Consider the following 7,756-nt stretch of genomic DNA (forward strand, 5'->3'; position numbering starts at 1 on the left):
CCCAGCCCTATTTGTTTGGATTGTCCAACTGAGAAACTGCCAGAAAGACTGATAAAATGTAGCAGCCAAAGGAAGAGAAGAGAAAGGGGAGAACACTGGCTTATGCTGTGTGCTAAACCTCTTCCTTGGAAGTATATAGTGTGACATAATTGCTCAGGAGAATCTTCATGAACAATTAAGAAATACATCAAATAAAAGCAAACACTTTAATAGGAAACAAGTTAAAAAAGAATAGTAATGAAAGTCAGATACCACAAAGTAAAAAGAAAAACATGGGTAGAAACTGAAGGAGAATGTAGCATTTTGAAGATGAAGAAACTTGCAAGCATACTATTACATTAAAAAATTGCAAGTGTTCTTTCTCCACAATTTTGAGATACATTTACCCAAATATTATTTGAAAATGTTTGACATTCTGAATGTATCAACATAGAACATTTTGTAGGACTCAAACTGAGGAACAGTACTTAATTCAACTTCGTATTCACGATAGAAGTTTAACGGCCTTGCCATCCATCTATTCTTTTGCACTGATATGTCTCAGTATGTTTCATTTAAAACTGCAGCCAGTCATCTGAGATCAGCTTTTTATGTTTAGTTGCTGTTATATTTTTCTTATTCTTGATATGAACCATAAAACTCTGTCATCCTCAATGTATCATATAGCAATATTTCATCTTACTCTTTTGGGCTCCTCTTTATATGGAAAGCCTTGATAAGTTTTTGCTTGGCAGTGTTCTCCAAAACTCCCCTTGCGTATCTAAAAAGGCACAAAACAAATAGATTCATTGAGTAGAATGTATCAGCAGATCACAGTGACTGTTCAACACTCAGATCTGCTGAACATAGATGTTACAATGCTTAGTTCTTAAAGATATTCTGATATCAACCCATAAGATACAACAATCAGGGACCCATCAAGAAATCCATGGTGATATGAGACAGGAAAGTGCACCTGGCATCTCTGCCTGGTAGCTTAGCTGTTCTTGGCATACCACTTCCAGATGTTGTCAGAACTCATTTGCTCTTTATGACACGAAAGCACAAATCTTTGACTCGTACTTTGCACTAGTACTTCTTTTCATGACAGAGTATCAGAAAACAGCATAGAATAAACAAATCAAACAAGATTATTTGTATGGCAGTGGCAATAGAAAGGGGAAAAATTTCAAGCCCAAAAATCCAATCTACCAGCTGAGCTTGGCCTCCAGTTTAAACCAGGAAAGAATAGTTGGAATGACAGAATACTACTTGCTAAACCTTTAATGCCAATTAAACAAATGTCACTGAGGGGAAAAAATAATAAGACAATAAAAGTTATTTTAGACCTACCATTTCCAACAGTGATTCAGACTTCTATTATCCAGATCACCACATGTATTTAGTTTCATCAACTGTGTTGTTTTGAGTATTGTGTTACCATAGTCTATAAAAGCAGTAAAGAATTCTTACATTTTTGGCAACATCCCAAACAACTCCATAGAAGTACATTGCAGCAGAATGACCAGTAAAGACTGGTTCAGATACACACTGCTTCCCATTGAAAGAGTGCTACTGATAGAAAATAGAAATGCACGGCAAAACTATACAGCAAAGGCAAGCTTTTACCTCCCTCTAATAGATGCAATAGGAACTTTTGGAACTTTTCCTAGAGTCATTTTTCTCCATAGTCATCCCGTGCTTTCTGGCAGTCATTGTTCACAAAAATGTTCAACTCACTGAGGTGCTCAGGGATAGCACACCATCATTATACTATTATGAATAGAGTTTAAATGCATGACAGAAAAGCTAAAGGTCACAAAACCAATACAAATTATATCGCAGAAGTGCTTAAATGATATAAGCTAATATCCAGAAAGGGAACATTTCCTACACAATTTTACTTTTTTATTCCTAATAGCATTATTTTGTAATCACTTAGCTTGTGTGGCAAACAAGGTAATTTAAAATTACACTGGATTGCATTACACAGTTAAAAATTACACTATGCACAGAAGCATTACTTACTGAGATCTTGACATACCACTTCAGCTATTGCACTACTAGCAATAGTATGGTATCTGAATTACTTTATACATACCATGAGTATTAGTAAACTTTGGAGTCAATGAGAGGGTATCTCACATTCAAAATCAGCTTTGGGTTGCTTCCACTCTTTCTTGGGAGCTGTCATGCAGCTCTGGCCTGGAGAAGCATTTTCTAGTTCTGTTATTACCTTGTAAAAAAGGTTTTTCTCTCCACGTATATGCTGTAGCAATTGGATTTTGAAAAAGTTTTATCTATTTTATCTATCATTTTCTGTGTTATTAAAAAAAAAAAACTTTTATCAAGTTCTCATCATTATCATATTGCAGAGACATCTTGGTGCTTTTAAATAAAAAAGATCGCTCTATCCTGTTCAGAGCAATCTGAAACATTAAACAAAAAATGAGATTTTAAAACTCGACTGACAGAAGAGGTCTGATTTTTTGCTCTTTAGACAAACGCTGTGACTTAATCAGAAACAGCAGTGGGATTTTGTATTAAGAATACTTCTGGGTTTTGTGCATAGCCTCACTCCTGTTGGCATGACTTCAGTGTGCTCTGTAGCACTTACTGATCATACGCGTTAGATTGAGGCAGGGAAATGGCCACTATAATGATACTTATCAAGCTTGGAAGCGAGATAAGCACCAGGAGGCCCGTAATGCCAAAAGCAGTTTTGGACATGTATAGAGGCAGAGCTTTGAGCTGCACATCAAACTTCATCAGATCTCTTCTTTAACTTCAGTGCTTTCATCGTGCCTAAAGCTCATTTTCTACCTAGAGCTCTTCTTTGATTCCCTAAGTCAAACACTTGCAGGTATTGTAAAAACTAATGTTCATCACAGAAATACAGATGAGAACAATGATAATAAGAGGAATTGAATAAGCACCCTATGCTGGAGAAAGAAAAAAATATTCCCAGAAAATGGAACAAGTGCTGTGAATAGATCTGAAACACAGCCACTGTAACCTTCAAAAAACGTTACTAATTTGCTATGTTCTACACAATGATTCTGCAGCCACTACAACTCTTCCTAGAATTCTATTTTCTTTGTTTTTATTATGCATTATGCATTATCTGAGCTATTCATTCTACATTGGCAGCAGCTTCCTGTTTTATTATGTTGGCCCACAATTTCAGAAGTGAATGGTGGTGGTATGGCAGTAAAAGCTGAACTTTCTCACCAATATTCCATTGCGTTTTGTTGATGTGCAACAGATGGCAGCAGTCTGACAAAATGGCATCTGACATCAAAGTGTGCTGGAAGCAAAGGTATCTCACTGAATTCCTCCGTGATGAAAAGCTCACACCCACAGACATTCACTGACACTTGCTGAATCTGTATGGAGACCAAACAGTGGTGTGAGCACAGTGGTGCAGTGGGTGGAAGCACATTCCAGCAGTGGTGACAGAATCCACATTCTGCAGACCCAATTTTACTGCTTTCTTTTCAGGCCGTTTCTATGCTTAATTCTAAAGGCTATTACTCTACTAAGACAGCTTAAGGGGAAAAAAATAAACTGTTTACATGTAAGCAAATGCATCAGAACGTACTTCTGTGCACTGACACTAAAACTTATTCTTTATCTGTATGTTCTAGAGAATATTCATGCTTCCCTTTAAAGATTTCATCAACAATTGCTATATTATTTATATATCATCTGACTACCAAACAAGATCTCTTCTACAGAGAAAAAAAAAGTCTAAAGTATTTCAATCAGTCTCTTTGCAATATCATTACAGGATTTTATATAGATTAATACTTCCTAGGCTATGTGGCATGCACCATCAAATAATTCTAAATTATTTTTCTGTAAACATTCACAAATACTTGACATGAGAATTATACTGACTTTCCAGCCTGCAATAATATTCTCAACTTTGAATTGCTGATTATTTAAATGGAATTTGCCTGGAAAAAGTTGGTTTTGTTATCTTAAGTTGAGACATGCATCACAGACTCCGAGTAGTAGGTCTTGAATTTAAAACCTCTTTCTCAATTGAAGAGTTCCTCCAACATAATCTAAAGCACAGCAGGCATACTTTTTATCCAAATGACTTGAATCACCCTGGGAAAACATAATGAGGTCCTCCTCAAATGAATTAGATATTTGAAGTTTAGCAAATTCAGAAGTGTTCTTCCATTATCTAGCCTAGAGAGCCAATAGCACTTTCTACTACTACAACTGCTCACCTAAGCAAAAAACAAATTCAGAACCTGCTCTTTGAGTCTCGTTCAATTCCCCTCTGCATAGAAGCATTCATCCAAAAATTGTCAGAAAAAGCTTTACACCTTTTTAAAATACAAGATTCCACACACACACAAAAAGGACAGTACAGAAGATAAGGAGCCCAGAACAGCAAGTAGGTAAGAATAAATCAAATTGCAAGTAAAAGTTAAGAACCTGCAAATGAAAGAGAAAACACTTTTTTTTTTTTTTTTTTTCTTTGAAATTATGCTGGCCAAAGAAATAAATTACTAATACTAGAGAATGAAAAGCTATTTGCTTTGAAGAACGCTCTTCCTCAAGGTTTGCATCTTCTCATCAATTAATCAAGATATATGCTTGTTTCAAACATTGCCACAGCCCACATTTATTTCATCTGAGTTGAAGGCACTAGTTGAAGCAAAGTAGTATTCTTATGTAAGGGAATTAGACTTTTTCCGCTATTTATTGAGAAAGTTAGTTTAACAGTTCCAGATTCTCTATCTTCACTTGTTTACTTCACTCTCTTAGTATTAATCCACTTCCTCAGAGATTACTATGACAACTATTTAAGAATAAAAGCTACAATATTCTGTGCATTTGTCTACACAGTATGAATAAGTCACAGAAAATACAATTGGAGGAACGTATCTTCCATAATGGTTATTCTACCCTGGATTTTCTAAAGCTTCTTGAACTTCCTGTAATGGGAAAGAAACAAGCAAAGAAAACCAAACCTCCAGAAGAAATCATTTACTTTAAGAAGCAATAACTTCTAAAATGAAGGTCTCTCTCTCCCACACAAACTCACTTGAAAGGACATAAAAACTGTGCTACCTAAGTTACCTTAAGCAGCTACCATTGACCTTCCCATGACTGTTGTGCCTTCCCATCTCATCAGTGCTTGCCACAATATTCTTCAGTTAAATTCCAGCCCTCTTGCAGAACCTGCTGGATTTAGACAAATGAGGATGTGCAAGGGCTTGCGGACTCCGTGCCTTTCTCTTATCCTCTCCCAAGACAACCGTCATGGGCAGTATATGCATGCACTGATCACTAGCTATTAAGCATAAAACTTCTCAAATTATTATAGACAACATCTAGCCATAATTCAGCTCAGAAGGAAAGTGACATGTTTGCCAACCACAACATGACAAGTCAAGGGTGTTGGAGCAGTCTTTCAGAAGTCATCCAGCTGAGCAGGTGTCTCCTGGACTTGCCAGCAGTGCTAACATAGACAGTACAGCTCTGTTTGCACAACTGCGAGGTAAGATGCCATGATAAGGTCAGTGCACTGTGCTACTCCAGTGCTGCAAATGAATCAGTATACTGGTAATGATAAACACATGAAAAGTACGTTAATGTGGTTTTATTTAAAACAACATACAAATAATAAAACCTTCAAATTTACTTTTTATGTTACTTTTTATCAATATTATGACTATCAGCACAGAACTTTTGCTTAACTTGAAAAAAGGGCAAAAATCAAGATTTTTACCTACTCAGGAGAGTATGTTATTAGAATCATTTAACAACCAAGTGAATCAGTAGTTACTGCAAAGCAAAAAAGGCTCACTCTTTCCCTTGCAGAAGTAACTTTTCTTGCAGCTAAAGTATTACAACTAGATTCCACAACTTTCTTTATAATACCTTATGTAAACCAACCACTGATATTTTAACACGTTCACATATCTTAAACAAAGAAAAAAAAAAAAGCAACATATCATCGATAAAAGTGAAATGCCATACATGGTATTATGAGCCCCGTACGCACATAACTGGTTAGCTACAAAACCAACTCTGAGCAGCATCAGGCACGCGAAAGAACAGCACTGGTGTATGAGGACCTTAGGAGGCACTTCTTTCAGGCTGCACCGCCCAAGCTCGGCTCTTCAGCTGGGCGAGCAGACACCCATCACAGTGCTACGGAACTCCAATCTCCAACCAAACCGTAACTACTGCCCACTTTGTCGAGCAACACGAAGCTAAAACGCCACCAGAACGAGTACTGTGCTTGTTTTAAGAGAAACACGATAGAAGAACAGTCTAGCAGACAAGACCCTGCAACACCGGTGCTGGGTTCTGCTCGAGGTGGGCGGGAAAGTCGGAGGAGCAGCAGGGCACGCGCCCGCTGCCACGCGCCGCGAGACCCGCGGCTTCGAGAAACCCGAGGAAAACGCCTACAAAACTGACGGTGCTCCAGCTAAGCTGAAGAGTACTGACATTTCCAACTGCCCTCTTCATCAGGGCTTTACAATACGCGGCGGCAGGCACCACTCCTGCCTGAAACGGGAAGCCGCCTTCATGCCCGCTCCCGCCGCAAGGAGCCGCCGCCATTCCGAACGCTCCTCAAAGGATGAGAGAGCCGAGGCGGCCGAGCTGCACTCACATCCACACCCGCTCCCATCAGAGCACTGTGACAATCCCGAGATATTGAAGGCTCCCCTCCTTTTTTATTTTTTATTTTTTCCCCTCTCTAGTCCCTTTTTCAGAACAGCAATACCGTCTCAGATTGCCTCGGGAAACCACGTTAGAGAAGAAAGCGCTTTGTCTCAGTAACCGCCGAGTAAGGGTGTAGAACCAACTAAGCAACTTGAGGCAGCCTAGTTAGCTTCTTCAGGAACTCACAACCTAGAAGAGAATGATAAACCACACCTTTCCTGAGAAGATCTCCCCCACTGGTCGGTTAAGAAGGTGCCCGGAGCATAGGGAAGTCAGGTGGGTGCTGATGAGGTGAAGAGGGGCAGCTGGAGGCAGGCGGGGCCGGGAACGGCTCATAAGGCCCCAGGCAATGGCCGTCAGCTCTGTGGGGGGTGCGGGACCCGTGCTATGTCTTCGTGTTGTAAAGAAAGTTGTTGTTTAAGGAGGAAATAGGTGTGTCTGGCTTATGTCTCACAGTAATTAAAGATGCAAACTGAAAGGAAGAAGTGGTGGAATGCTATTTGCATGATCCGTTTCTTCAGAGAAAGAGCTAATGTTTGTGTTTGTTTGTTTGTTAGAAGTTCGTAGGTAAGAACCTAAAATGTTTAAAGGGCATAAGTGCCCAACTGAAAGTGTTTCATTTAAGTTAAATATCAATATCAGTAGTTTTCATTAGTCTAACTTTTCTCTGAATCAATTATTATTGTTCCTGAGGATTTTGTTACTATGCTGCAATTGTTAAACTTGATGGTAAGTGTCTAGAACACATCTTAATCAAAAGTGTCTCTGTGGTTCTCTAATTTCAGTTGTCATATGCATAAAATTAATTATTGTGGTAATAGTATGAAGGTTGCAAAGTAGTGGAAGACAGCAAATTGGAAATAATTGTATCAGGTTATTTGGGTCTGCATTCAAACCACAGTAAGGGTGACTCTAGTGTGCTGTAATTTTGGATCAAGGATCAGTTAGCGTGGTGTCTTTAATAGTTTTAATGGTTTACATAGTCTATAATTTAAACCATTTAAATTTGTTTGAGCATGTTATCATTCCAAAGCAGGGGAATTATGTTAATAGGATTATTGTTATATTAAAAACTGTGCTA

The 7,756-nt window shown here is 38.4% G+C and overlaps 1 long non-coding RNA gene across 1 annotated transcript; it reads right to left on the reverse strand.

Moving 5' to 3' along the window:
* Positions 1-391: 391 nt before the first annotated feature.
* Positions 392-6,896, reverse strand: LOC122183169. Its single transcript, XR_006180124.1, has 5 exons — positions 6,737-6,896; positions 5,080-5,181; positions 3,211-3,365; positions 1,333-1,426; positions 392-760 (listed from the first exon to the last, which is right to left on the reverse strand). It is a non-coding gene; the product is annotated as an uncharacterized LOC122183169 (long non-coding RNA).
* Positions 6,897-7,756: the final 860 nt, after the last annotated feature.

This window comes from Lagopus leucura, unplaced genomic scaffold, assembly GCF_019238085.1.
Source record: "Lagopus leucura isolate 7727_CA_CO unplaced genomic scaffold, USGS_WTPT01 Super-Scaffold_100017, whole genome shotgun sequence".
Lineage (NCBI taxonomy): Eukaryota > Metazoa > Chordata > Aves > Galliformes > Phasianidae > Lagopus > Lagopus leucura.